This window comes from Podarcis liolepis (assembly GCF_965112155.1).
Source record: "Podarcis liolepis genome assembly, chromosome: 10".
Taxonomy (NCBI): Eukaryota; Metazoa; Chordata; class Lepidosauria; order Squamata; family Lacertidae; genus Podarcis; species Podarcis liolepis.
In genome coordinates, this window is record NC_139562.1 from 23,159,107 (window position 1) to 23,172,731 (window position 13,625).

The 13,625-nt window shown below is 42.4% G+C and overlaps 1 long non-coding RNA gene across 1 annotated transcript in view; it reads right to left on the reverse strand.

Annotated features, from left to right (window-relative positions):
- Positions 1 to 563: 563 nt before the first annotated feature.
- The window catches only part of LOC310687256, a 37,465-nt gene continuing 24,403 nt past the window's right edge, over positions 564 to 13,625 (reverse strand). Inside the window, exon 2 of the long non-coding RNA XR_014516340.1 lies at positions 564 to 2,386. This is a non-coding gene — a long non-coding RNA (uncharacterized lncRNA). The remainder of the gene's footprint in view (positions 2,387 to 13,625) is intronic.

Genomic DNA, 13,625 nt, shown 5'->3' on the forward strand with positions numbered 1-13,625 from the left:
TCTGCCAAGCCTCCTTGTTTCTTATTTTCAGAAGCCTTTTGAAGACTTTCTGGCATCAATAGGCCTTTTTATTTGGATGAATGATATGTGTTTGGCAAGTTCCTTGTGATGTTTTCTGCTTTTATATTTTTCTCACATTCTAATTTGATATTTGTTGTATACCGCTTAGATGTTTTCTATATGAGTTAACATTGTAGAAAGATTTTTTTTTAAAAAAAGTAAGTAAATATTTTTAGCACGTAAGTACAAAAGAACAGCTAAATAAATAATTCCTTATCCACCCCTGGTTTTTAACTTCCTTTCTAATAGCTTGATTTAAGTAGCTTTATGGTTACCATCTGGGGTTAAATGCAACAATAATTCTTGTTTGTCAAGGATGTTAAAATATATTCATGCAAGGGCACAGTTCCATTTCCTGTCAGTCAGAGGCACATATTGTTAGAACTTCCTTTCAGACTTCCTCATATTTGTGCAAATACGTAATAAATTAGCTTACACCTAAAGCTGATATGCACTATGCACAAATATTTTCCCCTGCAAAAAACAGACAAAACCACAGAAGCTTCTGCATTGCATGTTTTATTAGTAATCTATGGAGGGGAAATGAAATGGTTAGGATTTATTAATTAATTAATTCTTTGGCCCCAAAGAAATATATGAAGTGAATGAAGGCAAAAAGGCATGAAGGAACAATCTGAATGTAAAAGAAATATTTTTGTGGCCATGGTGAATTTTAAGACCAATCATCAGGTTTTTTTCTGAAACAAAGGTTAGTAGATCATAAAATCATAGAATCCTAGAACATAGAGCTGGAAGGGACTCTGAGAGCCAGCTAATCCAAATCCCTGATATAATAAAACTATTAATACAGTGGTATCTTGGTTTACGAACTTAATCCATTCTGGAAGTCCGTTCTTAAACCAAAGCGTTCTTAAACCAAGGTGTGCTTTCCCATAGCAGCGGGGGACTCAATTTACAAATGGAACACACTCAACAGGAAGCAGAACGTGTTCTGCTTCCAAGGCAAAGTTCGCAACCCAAACACCTACTTCCAGGTTTGCAGCGTTCTTAATTCAAGTTGTTCATAAACTAAGCTGTTCTTAAACCAAAGAACCACTGTACATGTTTCCAGGGGGTGGGGGTGGGGAATCAGCCATACTAATGGAATATCAGACCCTGCAAGTCTAAATGGGATGGTGATAGTATCTTGTTTCTAATGCCTGTGTGTGTCAACACAGTAAATATTAAGGTGCCATTCCATCTGCTGCTGGTTAGGCTTGTTTTGAACTGTTGAGAACATATTGTAGTTATGTTTTTCTAGCAACAAATATTCACTTTCTTTGCCTTTAAATTGATGGGAGGAGTAAATAAATGAGTGGAGAATTCAGCTGGAGGAGAAGGGTCTTTATAACCATGTGTTGTTGTTGTCGTTCAGTCGTGTCCGACTCCTCATGACCCCCTGGACCAGAGCACTCCAGGCACTTCTGTCTTCCACTGTCTCCCGCAGTTTGGCCAAACTCATGCTGGTAGCCTCGAGAACACCATCCAACCATCTCGTCCTCTGTCGTCCCCTTCTCCTTGTGCCCTCCATCTTTCCCAACATCAGGGTCTTTTCCAGGGAGTCTTCTCTTCTCATGAGGTGGCCAAAGTATTGGAGCCTCAGCTTCACGATCTGTCCTTCCAGTGAGCACTCAGGGCTGATTTCCTTAAGAATGGATAGGTTCGTTCTTCTTGCAGTCCATGGGACTCTCAAGAGTCTCCTCCAGCACCATAGTTCAAAAGCATCAATTTTTCAGCGATCAGCCTTCTTTATAACCTTCTATAACCATGTGTAGTGGACTGCAATCCTTGGGATGAGAATAGGCAAGGCTTTTCCTAGTTTCATATTTAAAGGTGTTGGAAGCTATGTCATCACAGTGAGTTACTGGGATGTCACTGGCCCCAAGAAATGTCACACGGTTTATGTCAATTATATGAAAGCTGTAAGAGCAAGAAAGCAAGGGCAGATAAAAGGGGTGCAAAACCAAGAAGCAAAGGAAAAAGAATAGTTTCTTGATCACATTGTTTGATCTGCTTGTGTTGTCAGCGGTTGAGATCTTTACTATTTCTGTATGCAGAAAGACATACAGTTCAGTATTCCTTCAATGCAGAGTAAAGTATAAATAAAGCACGATACTATAAAAGGATACAGCTGAATATTAATGCTTCTTCTTCCTTTGGGAAATCAGATAGCTAAACTATTGAATTGTCTGGAGCTCAGGAAGACAGCAGTAGGCTAGCCACTGGAATTTCTCTCTTTCCAAAAGGGTTTTGATTAAAACAATCCATGCTGAGCTTTGTTCAATGGAGATTTCCATTACTACGCCACACCAGAGCCACTTATTCCCTGAGGCAAATAAAACAAAGAAGTGTTAGGAGGAGAACTATAATGATACCATATTTCCCAGAAGTCAACCAATTGCCAATATTTAACTTTTTGTAAGACTCCAGGCCCGCAATGCTAATTATTTGATAACATCCCAAAATTATACCACCTTATTTAAAAGGGGGAGAGGAATCCCTTTAAGGCTGCAGTCCAATTAATACTTATCTGTAAGAAAAGCCCATAGATGTTAGTGGGAATTCCTTTTGAGTAATCTTGCATAGCATAGGATTGCAATATATCTGTTATATATCACTATCATCTTCAAGGTTTAGATGTTAAATTGCTGTGTTAATTGCTGTTGGTAACCTTGGGGGTCCTAAGACCAAAAGGTGAGATACAAATGTTTTTAATAAAAATGAGCTAAAAGTTGAATTGGAACAATAATTTAAATAGGACCATTTGTTAGTTCAGGAGGAAAAATATAGGTATAAAATGAGAATTCCTCAATGCCAAGATCCAAGTTTGGGGTTTGGTGAAAGGGCAGAGATTTTTAAATCACAAAATATGCAGCAAAGTAAAGCATGGAAATAAAGGCTCTTAGACCTTTAAAATATACCCTTGAGAGTTCCAAAACTTCCCTCTTCCCCAGTGTAGACCACACGTTTGCTAAGTTAAAAACAGGTTTACTTACAAACACTCCAAAGGTCAGATTTATGTGCTTTTTCATGCATCAGTCAGAAAATTTGCCCAGGCAGTAAAACTTGGCTTAGTTGCAAAGTGGTGAAAGTTCCTAAGTTATTAGTATAGGAATTCAAGAGAGCCTTGTTAGAACTGTAGCAGGAACCCCCCACCCCAATCATTCTGTTTGCACAAACTTCACACACACTCACACTCACACATTACATACGCCACATTTCTGTTATAAATTCATAGAAAATCAACCATACATCGGATTTGCACTGTTCCATTTTTATTTTACTCCATATGACAAGGACTATCAAAGGGGGGGGGCTTGGTTCTGGTCAGCCATAATCCCTTCACCATCCCAGCACATCCACAGGAGCCCTGCCCAGTTGCTATGTCAATCCTGATAATCCCAGACAGAAGACAATCAAAATCACAAAGAACTTGCATATGGTAGTGGATTCAGCATGGGCTGAAACAAAGGACAATAATCAGATCTTCCCTCTGGGGGCAGGAAACAGCAAACTCCCCTTTGTCTCCTGGAAGTGACTCATGGGCAGGGGGAAAGGAGGAACCAGCCAGGTGACAGGACACTCAGGTTACCACCACAACTCCTTCCTCAACCCCTCCTTTCTGTAATGTATGCATGATGTCAGCCCCTTCTGTAATGTATGCATGATGTTTCTGGGGGTGGGCTTGACCTGGAGGATGGGAATTTCAAAAAGTTTTTATAAGGTCTTGCAGACCATCTTTCTGGGTCTTTTCCTCTCTCTTGCAAGTGAGGGGAACACCCTGTTGCAACAGTTCAATAAAGGCCAAGCCTACAGGCTGCTGTTTTGCTCCAAGTTATCCTGGTTGGTGTCTTTGTTTTTGTCCAAGGGAGCCCTTGGATTTTTCCGTTAACAGAACCATGTGACTTAGCTGGAACAACCAGCTTAGGGGAACAAATCTTCATTACCTAGCCCCTCCCAAGGTGAGCCAAACCTGGCAGGACAGCTTACTCTATGGTTTTAACCCCTTCATGCATTAATTAGACTTAAGCATGCTGGTTATATGAGGCTGCTTTTCCCATAGCATTAACAGAATAAGCCTATACAAGTCCATTTGGAAAAAGCCTCACTGACTTAAATGGGACTTAATTGCAGGTATAGAAGACATGTTTGTTCTGACAGACTTTCCCACCTAGATCATTGTGTCTTTACCATGAGTGTTAACTTGTTAAGGTTTTAGTTACGTTTTAAATGTATTTCTTGTGTTTTTCACTGTTTTTAATTGTCATCTATGTAAATTGCCTTGAGATGGTGGTTTAGAAGGGGAATAATAATATGATTCATGGCCTATGAAGTACAGAGCTGTCTCCCAACTATAGAAAGGGGTATGAAAACGCATGTGTTTTTGTTCATATAAATAAGCCTGCTATATGGGATGAGGTCTCTGTGAGGAAAGATGCTCTCAAATCTGCTGCTCAAGTGTACTGTTCGTGCTAGTGGTCACAGAAGCAGTGTTAAGTACTTTGAAATTAGGGAAGTATCCGTGGGGTTTCAACATTTAACTTTAAAACTAAACTGTATGTTTTTAAGGGGTATGAGTGTGTTTTGATATTGAAAATGGACTTCATTGAACTATAAACCTAAAAATTTGGGGTGTGAATATTGTTCTGTCCCAATTTAAGTCCTCAGCTCTCTCCTGTAAAAATGAGACCTGACACTCCTGAGTCCCACAGAACAGCAGGCCAGGTTGCAGATGAGAGGCATTAATAAGCCCTCTGATCACGGAGTGTTTTTTTTTTAAGTGGTTCTATCCTACTGTGCAAAATGGTAATGAAGCAATCAATTTAATTCAGGGCATGAGAGAGCGAGAGACTGAGAAAGACTCTCTGGAGGACTTGCTTTCTTTTTGAGCTGCTGTCCCCTTCCCAGCCCTGCAGCTTCTGTCAGTATCTCAAGAAAGAATGGCTTCTCCAGTTTCCACTCCTGCTGACCCACTGGCAACATGGCCACATTTTGTGCGGTGGCCTTGATAATATGTGTGGTATAATGGGAAAGATGGATGACAGACAAAGCTCTTTTAAGCAACAGCTCTTTATTACAGCAGTTAGCACTGCTTTAAGTCTCTCTGAACAACAGCAAAGCTGGCTGCCTTATATAATGCTAAATAACTTGTAACAGTAACGAATTCCAACTAACTACCCAATCGGTGAAAACAACTCTCAATACTTCATTTGCATACTGGTGGCCCAGAGTGAGAACTGCAGCCAGTCTGAATACATAACACCCCTCTCCACCTAGATAGGGTGTTAGGTCCCAATCCATAATAGCTACAACCATGCACCATAACTGAATGTTGCATCTATCTGAAACTCTGATTTGTTTGTGCATCTGAGGGAGCATTCATTGAAAACAATGCAGGTAGACCATTCGACCTGTGATTCACATTGAATGAGCATACTAATTCTCCTGTATCTCTTGTCAGGAGGAGTTGGATTATGAAGTCACAAATCTTGTGGCAGCTTAAAAGACTAACAATTTTATTGAGGCATAAACTTTTAGGTGCATGAAGTATTATCCTGAGTTGCACATACATGGTTGGGGTAGAATTGCAAACAGTGACGTCAGAAGGAAATGAAGGGCAGAGAAGTACAGTCAGTAATATTGTACACCTGTTGTGTATGTTGGAATATTCCAGAAGAAATGTGAAAAATGGTCTTGAACAAGTTGCTAGGCAACAGAAAATTCCCCCAGCAACAGGTGCCTTTATTAAGGGCATGTAGCCAATAAAGGTCAGTCAGTATGTAAATGAACAGAGTCAGCAATTGAGTCTCAGAGCCGGATGGCTAGAGGAGAAGGAATTATGTTTTATTTGTTTTATTTGACCAGTGTAAATTTTTGTATATAATAAAGATTCTCTGTAAAAAGAAACTCTGCTGCAAGCCTGAAGAAGAATACAACTCAAGAGTAGATCCTCACGTGTCAACAGTGTATATATGTAGATAGATGTGTATACTGTATATGTGTTCAAATTTATGAAGAATGCCAGTGGGTTTGTAGCTACCTATACTAGTTTGAAACTGAGGCACAGAATGCTTGACAAAAAGCTTGACAGAAGATTATAATCGTGATGATCTTCTGATTCTCCAAACTGAATCCATTGCAAGTGGCGTGTTGAGAACAGACATTTTGGCATTGGTAAGCCAATTAGCATGTGTAGTGCAATAAACATTCACTGTATCAAATCGGTCCATAAATTAGAGAGCAGCGAACCCTTTGCTGAATTGTAATTTGGTGGTTTCGTGTTGAAGTCTCCCTTTGAGGTATCTCTCTTTCAGTACAGCCACCTTGGAAGATGAGCACTGCAGGCCAGTGGGCTGGTGATTCCTTACCTCTGGGTGGGCTTGCTGTTGGATGGGCTGTTTTGATTGGCTATAACCCCGACCAGGAGAAAAAAATATCATATAAAAAGCAGCCTTAAAAAGAAAGTGCAGGTAAGAAAAGCGTTCATTTCTCTACTCCTATATATGTTGAGCTTTAGAACTCACACACAGACACATTCTCCATCACTTTATAGGGATTTAGTAAGATCCAAGATATATCATGCCACAGTAACATATGTTTTTGCACGGAGACTGTACATTGTTCTCCGTACCACAAAAACTCCTTACTCTCATGTAGAGCTTTGGTTGTTTGCAACTACCTTAGTAATGTAAAGGTAAAGGGACCCCTGACCGTTAGGTCCAGTCGCGGACGACTCTGGGGTTGTTTCAGTTAATATAATCTTCTAATAGTTCTTTTTGTTCATAAGATGGTTACTAGGAAAGCAAAAAATATTTTCAGTTCATCAGTAGTCAAATCTTCCTTTCACAAAGGCATCTGTGCCTTAATCCCCCCCATAATATAGCAGAAATGTAGGATTTTCTCAACCTCATTTGTATAGATTTGACCTGTTTCATTAAATAGAAGGCCCACAGAGACAAATTCTTTCTTTCTCTTATTAATTTTAACATTAAATATGCCATTCATGCATTTGAGATAATGTGGTCCAAGCCATAAACCATGGGATTTCAAGCCAAAAGACCTACGAACAAAACACATTGTTCACTGTGAATTTGCTAGTTCATTATCATTGTTGGAACCGTGAATACTTAAAAATGGAATATTTGAACTTAAAGCTGGGGAATTCCCATAGGGATAAAGGCAAACAGCATACTAATCATGCACATCACAGCACAGTTTTTTCCCCCTGCAGATACCGCAACCATCCACCTTTATCTCCCATATTCCACTAGCTCTGTAACAAAGGCCCAGCTCCTGGGTATTTGAAGATATCGTCCCCGTCTGCAGCCACAATTAATATTATATGACAGAAGACTGGCTAAACCCATCCACCAAGCCCTGCAGCCATCTGTGACAGGTCATAAATATTCAGCCCACAGATTTGGAGCCCTGAGACTGTATTGTACATCTCATATTGCTTTTCCTCTTGTGGAGGCACAAAATAGGTGTGTGTTGTGATGGTGCAGCAGAATAATACCGAAAACCAAGCCTATCTCCCATTTTCAACAGTGCTAGAGGGTTTAGTGAGAAGCAATACAGGGTTTGGTTTCCTTTGGATGAGAGACCACTGGAAGCTTACAGTGTCTTTGTTGATTATCTGTGTTATTTGCAGATGAGTGTGTGTAGAAACCAGCCTACTCTGCATAGGTGAAATTTACATGTACTGCTTGACTCACTTATGCCGCAAGCCCTGCCCACTATTGACAAGTGGCCTCCAGAAGATTGCCCAGATGAGAAGGTGGTCCTTGATCTGATAAAGCATCCCCACACCTGACTTCAATGAAATTTTGCCTTCATATATCTTTAGGATCATAGCATCAAGTATTCTTCCACATCATTTTATCATAAAACTAGCAGTAGGGTGTGGTTGACTTAGTTGAAATACCAAAGCCGTAGAAGTATACTGTAAGATTTTATGTAGCCATATAATATTTATTCGGAACTAGAGAACGCTTCCCAAAGACTGGCTCTTTTCTCTTTCACCCATCGAAGCCTTTCTTTACCACTTAAAGGACGTGATTGAATTTAGCTGTATTAATGAGAATCTGCCAGTTGCACATATCATTCCCATTAATCTAAATGGCATGTGAAATCAAACACAGAGTCCACAAATAATGGGGCCTTCCCTCTCTCTCTCCCTCTCTCTCTCTCTCTCTCTCTCTCTCGCTGCATAATGAGTTCAGGGAAGATCTGCCACCCAATAAGGAAGAGAATGGATGTCTGAGAATGCAGGGAGAAATGAAAGAGTTTAAAGTGTCCTACATAAAAGGCTGTGTAAGGCATTCTTTGGAAATGAATGCAGGCTTCAACAAAAGATGAGAGAAAAAGGGGTGCAGGGAGAACCTAGGACTTCATGCGGAGATGTGTCATGCATACAAAAAAAAGGTTGCTAAGGTAATATATAAGGCCACCATCTAAAGGGGAATGAACTGTAGGTAATGGAATGCAGGCACAAATACAGTTTGACGAGGGCCAGACAGGATATATTAAGGTCTGGCCAAGCTCTTGGAGAGGAGGCATGAAGACATCTATGTAAAAAGAGGGCAGGATTGGGGAGAAACAATGACACCACTTTACAGGGGGGGTTGTTTAAATACTGCTATTGGAGTTTTATGATCAGGTATATTATATTCAACAATTTAAAAGAGTCATTATCAAAAATCAAGCATGTATTTGTGCATTTTCAATAGCTCAATTCCATGCAACCTCCCACCCCAACCTCCCACCCACTTTCCCACTGCAAGCTATGCAGTTTCTCAGTGTTTTCCTGTGTGTCAGATCATAATTCTCTAAGAGGTCTGCACTGATCTGATTAGACATCTCTAGGTGATGATTCCTTTGAAATGTAGGATTACGATTGCCAATGATCGAATGCAAATAATCTCAGAATCATTAAAAGAATAAGGCAACCCAGAAAGTGACTGGCTGACTTTACTCTTGTTGGTAGACCCACATCTAATATATCAGAGACATCTTTAGAATTAAAAGGGACAAACATACCCTCCAACATTTCTCCAATGAAAATAGGGAAGTCCTATTCCATAATGATAATTTTACTATTTATACCCCACACATCTTACTGGGTTGCTCCAGCCACTCTGGGTAGCTTCTAACATCCTGTATATAAAAACATAATGAAGCATTAAACGTTAAAAAAAGCTTCCTTATACAGTACAGGATTGCCTTCAGACGGCTTATCTATGGTGGTAAAGGGAGATGGGAAAGGTTTCTCTTAATATTTTATTCTGTTGCTCTTAAATATTATCTACGCATAGTAAATTCCTGCACTCTGCTAGGATGGTTAAAAACAGCCCAAAATTGCAGTAGCTTGCAAAGTCTAAAACAGACAGGTCAAGAGGCCGCTTCCTGCCTAATCAGCTATTTGGAACTGCTGATGTTAGCTACAGGTCAGAAGGTCGCTTCCTGCCCAGCCAGAAACTGCTGTTAACCGATAAACCACTAGCAAGATGTTTCCTGCTTTACTTCTGCTTTTAAGTAATGCAAGATAGGAAGAGATACGAAGGAAATGCTTAACTAGCAAAAGAAGACACGTGTACAAGGAGGTGGGAGGGAGTGCTTGGCTTAGCAGAAAGACAGGAATGATTTAGCAAGCAATATTTTGTGTTTAGCAAGCAATATTTGCTAGTCGATTGGGGAAGTCCGGCGGGTATAAGAAAGTCTGTTGAAGTGACTTGCTTTACAGCCAGAATATTTTTAGGAACTATCCAGTTGGCTGTCTCTGAGTACAGACCTTGACTCTGTGCTCAGATCTCAATAAACTCTTTTTCTCCAAAGAAGATTTCCTGGTACTTTTGTTCCCTCCGAGGTCCAGGGGGATGGCGAGGCTAATGGATCCCTAGGTAAATAAGGCTTCATCTCTCTGGGGGCTCGTCCGGGATCAGCCCCCTTCCCAAATACGGACCGGAGGGCCAGGCTCAACCAAGGTGAACAGCTCCAATCGGCGTTCGCATTTCCAGTGCACACCCTGCCAGTTTGTAGGGGGAGATTGCCACACCGTCCTGGAGCAGAGACATCTGGTTGAGGGAGAATAAGAAGACAGAACGGCGCCGAGGGGACAGGTCCGCAGCGGAGAAGGTAAGCCCGAGGGAAAGGGCTAGGGGCCCGAGGGAAAGGGCCAGAGGCCTGATCAGCCTCACCTGGTAGTTGGCAGTAGGGTGCCCGGCAGTAAGAATGCCACCAGGAAAGGAATTGGTAAAGGTTTGGGAAAGGGAATGGGGCAGAGGGAATTGAGTGTTTTGTTGGCATGTTGTGTGTCAGATACTCTAGTGGATGAATTGTTGAATGAGGGCTAAGGCTTAGTGTCCCCTTGGCCGAGCGATTGTAGGATTGTGCATTTTCTGACAAACTGTAGCATGTGGAGTGTGAAAGAATTTTGAAACCCAGTTAGGAGGAGAGTATCTGAAAAAATAGGATTTGGAGCAAGCCAATGTATTCCTCTGGAATGCTTTTTAAATAACTGGAAAACAGCCACGAAGAGTGATGATTTGGGGATTCAAATTGAGAAACGGAGACTCAAAACTTTATGTGAGGTGGACTTGCCAACCCAGGGAACTGTGTGGCTTTGATTTGCAATTAATCAACCCCCTGTGGCAAATCAACCCCCTGTGGCAAAATATATTAAATGTCCACCCAGACCACATCCCCTATATCTCTACATGGAAGACCAATGTAAAAAAAAAAAAAAAAGAATCTACCATGGCTAAAGTCTTGCTGTGACAGCAACACACAGAACAGGATTTGTACAGTGAAGCCTCTGGTGTTAGAAGACCCAGAAGATGAGGAGAGGGGAGTGATTAAGCCACCACCTTACACTCCACCAACAGCCCCCTCCAACCCCCCCCCAGGCCAAAATCAAGAAGCACAGGGAGGTGCTGGTGTAGGGGGAGGAGGACCTGCGAAGGAAGATAGTGAGACGGAAGAAGAGGAAGATGAGGAAGATAACGAAGAGTTTAGGAAAACACTAGATGATATGAATCAAGGAAAGAAAATGTGGACAGAAAGACAGAAAAAGAGACTAAAAGGAGTTTGTAAAGCCATTTGAGGAAAAAGTTGGATGTAAGCCCCTTGTTAGTTGAGACAGCAGAATGCTGCACCCCTGAAAAGAGGAAGAGATGGCAACGTAAGTGGGGACAGGCGGCGAAGAGAGTTATGTCTCACAGACAGTATGAGAAAACCAGGAAGGATCAGGCAGCTGGAGAAATGCCCCTTCAGAGGGTTTATGATCCACCAGCCCCTGTCCCAGCTGGACAAACGAAGGCACCACAGACAGCATATACCCTTTTCAAGTGCAGATGTTTGTAATTGAAGAAATCAGAACCCCTCTTTTGAGGAGAATCCAGCAAAGATTGTAAAATTGCTTGAAGGGATTTCTTTTAAAAACCTATAATCCCACTTATGATGATGAACAATATCCCCTGGACTCACTACTAACTACAGAAGCATTGCTTGGCCCCTGCATGAGTCAACTAGGGGAATAGAGAAGGATCCTTTTTATATGGGGCAGGGAACAGCAGCAGGCTTTTCAGGATCTCAGAGTGACATTACAACAAGCCCCAGTGCTTGGCATCCAAACCCCGAGAAGCCTTTTACCCTGTTCACAGATGAAGACCAGGGGGGTAGCCAAGGGAGCCTCATGCCAGAAACTGAAAAATTGGCAGCAACCCGTCGAATACTTGTCAGAGAAGCTAACCCCAACAGAACAGAGGTTGCCCCCCCCCCGTATGAGAGTGATTGTGGCAGTGGCCACCCTACTCACAAAGGCAGATAAATTCACGTTTGGACAGGACACCAGCTGTGTAACTCCAAGAGGAAGTGCCAGATGCTGTTATTACATTCACGCCTGAAGTTTCAGGTTACCACAGCCCTTAACCTAGCTACCTTATTACAGGTAGGAGAAGGTAAACAAGGGAGTTGCCCACTCAGTCTTACCTGTGCCTGTAACAAAACCCACAAACCAAGTGGTTAATATAATTAGAGCCACAGGTAAATCACAAAAGGCCCCGTTTTTGCAGTCTGTTACCTGCTGCCTAGGTGGCCAAGTAATCCAGCACAATTTTTTTGTATATACCAGAGTGTCCCATTCCTTATTGGGCCGAGACTTGTTAACAAAATTGCAAGCCCAGATTTCCTTCCAACCAATGGGAAAGTAATGATGACAACTGGACCAGCAGGAGAGTTTTCTTTAGAAATACCCCTGAGAGACCATTGGTGCTTGATGATGGTAAAAGAAGAGGAGGGAATCCTCCCTGTTAGCCTGCTTCATGATGTTGACCCTGGACTATGGGCGGAGGATAAAAACCAATACCCCATCCCACGACAGGCAGCTGAAAGAATGTGGGTGCATTTGAAGCGATTGCTTCAACATGGAATCTTGAAACAATGCCAATCACAGTGAAACACCCCACTGTTGCCAGTGAAGAAGGAAGATGGTGGGTACTGCATATAGGCCCCAAAGTTCTGGAAAATAGGAAAGGATGAACAGGACTTTGAAAAACCAGTGACCCAAGAAACAGGGTCTAATTGGGTGTTCATGTTGCCCTTGGCTTTGCTTAGAGTTTGTAGCCTCCCATTGAAACGTATTCACTTGTCACCCTTTTGAAATGATGTTTGGGAGACCGATTCCTTATGTGTGCATGCTTTCACCTATCCCTGCTCAAGATGTGGAATTGAACAATTATGTACAGTCTCTCTCTCGAGATTCTCTCTCTCAACCCAGGCCCGAACTCCTTGCGTGACCAGTTTGAGCCAAGTGACGAGGTGTGGATAAGACTGGTCCCAGGCACCACTGCAACCGTGCTGGAAGGGCCCATCTGCTCTCCACACCCACAGCTGTGAAGATCGCTGGCACCACCCCTTGGGTCCACCACATTCAAGGAAGAAAGCTGCTTCAGATTGGACTGTGTCTCAGCATCCTGAAGATCCCCTCCAGTGACGACTGCCTTGCTGATATCACTCCAGAGGCTGATATCTCTACGCACGGTGAAGAATTGGATGGGAGGGGCGCCCACAGGCAGCGCCCCCAACGTAGACATTTGTTCTCCAGCCAATTTAGAGGCACCACCAGAACTTTTGATATTGGTACCAGAACTCACTCCAGACGATGTGGAACCACGTTACACCCTTGATGAACAGCAGTGGACCAGCCAAGAAGGAGCAACGCTCCAGGAAGGACCAGACAGCCATGTTTTTGTGCCCCAACATCTGGCCAGCACAATTGTAAAGAATTACCACGAGTCCACCCATTTGGGAGGCCCAGCTGCTAAAGCACACCTTGGGAGAATATTCTAAGAATTGCCACCCCAGGATTTCAGCTTCCATATGCTCTGGTCACTAGGGAGGCAGCACGAGAGTTCAATCCACCCAACAGGGTTAGTAGAAAAATTGACCCACATAGTGGGAGCATCAGCTCACCGGTGGGCTCTCATCCTTGAGGCTCAACAGGTAGTCGGGCACAAATATCAGTGGGCTCTTCAACAATGAGCACACCCCCTGAATATTGGTGGGAG